The sequence below is a fragment of the Dipodomys spectabilis genome, unplaced genomic scaffold, assembly GCF_019054845.1.
Source record: "Dipodomys spectabilis isolate Male_0828 unplaced genomic scaffold, ASM1905484v1 ptg000386l, whole genome shotgun sequence".
NCBI classification, from domain to species: Eukaryota; Metazoa; Chordata; class Mammalia; order Rodentia; family Heteromyidae; genus Dipodomys; species Dipodomys spectabilis.
Window position 1 is genome coordinate 2973032 of NW_024871063.1, and position 1772 is coordinate 2974803.

General features: G+C 36.5%; 1 pseudogene; it reads left to right on the plus strand.

The window, feature by feature from the left end:
• The first annotated feature begins 638 nt into the window (after window positions 1-638).
• LOC122096713 lies at window positions 639-737 on the plus strand (annotated as a pseudogene).
• The last annotated feature ends 1035 nt before the right edge of the window (window positions 738-1772 follow it).

Here is a 1772-nt window from a genome sequence, read left to right on the forward strand (position 1 = left end):
CATGCATATGAACAATTTTTTCACCTTCTTGGCTTTAGCAACTGTTGAAATGGTAGGTATAATAAACAATTATATTTTGATAAAAACCTTCTAGTCTGAGCAGTTCTCTCTGAAATGTTCAACTTTCTAGGATCCCTTGTAACTATGAGTTGTTTTGTTCAAGTAAGACAATTTATGCTGTCAAGGCAAGATATTCTGGTTGATCCTACATGGAAGAAGGGTAAAGTGTCAGGTAGACATTTGTACAAATAAGACCTCATTTGGGAAAATTTCAGCTGCAGAAGTTTAGAAGGAGCTCTTAAGTAAGGCTAACTTTGAATCCATTAGCTCCACAGAGCTAACTCAGTTGGATAAATAAGTACTTGAAAAAGCCATCCCCTTTGGACCTAGCTTAAAATGCTTCAAAGTATGATTAAATCTAAAATGAAAGAGATTTAAAATAGTCATTGACAAAAAATTGCAAACGTAAGCAATCGACTGAACAATATAATTATTTTCCATTATACACAGAATTTTAGGGAAATAAGATCAGTAGCATTGTTAGGAACATCAAGGTTTCCTTGTTACAAATAGGCACCCAAGGATATAATCCTCTATAAATATTGCATCATTAACTATCTAAATTTAGAAGACATTACATGCTTCAGCAGCACGTATACCCAAATTACAACAATACAGAGATTAACATGGCAATTGCACATGATGATATGAAAATCTGTGAATTATGCCATATTTTCCATTCTTCAGATGCAAGAAATGGAAAACAATTATTAAAAAGTTGATTACAAAATTACAAGTGTAACAATACATGTAATCCATACATATAAGTTAGTTTGACATCAGTGTATTAAATCTTCACCTTAGAAAGGCCTTTATATAGCATAATCTTAACAAAACGTTTAAAATTCGACAACATTGTCATTTTATTCCAAAGAAATATACTATAAGCACCTAGTAAAAAGGAATCTTAAACTGTTTCTGTATGGAATGCAATCTGAAAGGACACATTTATTAACGAACCTATATATTATAAAACAATGTAGTATTCAAAGTCATATCTAGGAAAGAATAAAATAGATTATGGATATTATACAAACAGAATACAGAATATTTTAAAGTATAATTTTTCAGATAAACACCAGAAATATCTTTAGTTTCTTTAGTACTCTCTTCAACAGATAAATTAAAATTATTTCTGATTAAAAAAAGCAAAAACTCGAGGGGGGACCAAGATGGCTATGGGGAAGTAGCAGAATGCCACAGCTTTCCCCAACCAAAAAGAGAGTTCAAGTTCTAACGTTTAGTCTCCCCAAGAGACCGACAACAACAAAAAGACCAACATCCATTGAAAAACAGGAGGCAGAAAAACAAAAAAATAAAGAGTTAAACAGAAGAATTTCACAACAGAGAAGCATGAAGACCCCTCCTCCAACGTTTATTGGCCACACAGCAGCGTGCCAAGCCATGGCCAGCCCACCTGGTGGGAGCTGCCGGTGTCCCAGAGACACAGGGGGCTTTTTGCAGATCACCTGCACCAAAGCCCCCTGAGGTACCAGTGTCAGACCTGCTAATCATGACGACTGAAGAAACCTCTGAGCAGGGAACTTACACAAACATCCCACTCCTACCCCTCACTCTTCATTTGAGCAGAGAGGCTCCATGCCACCAAAGCAACTCTGCCCCATGGCAGGAACCCCAGAGATACACGAGATGCCCACAGAACACCAGAGCAGAAGAACTGAAAGGAACTGGTGTTGATCCGGAGAGCGCAA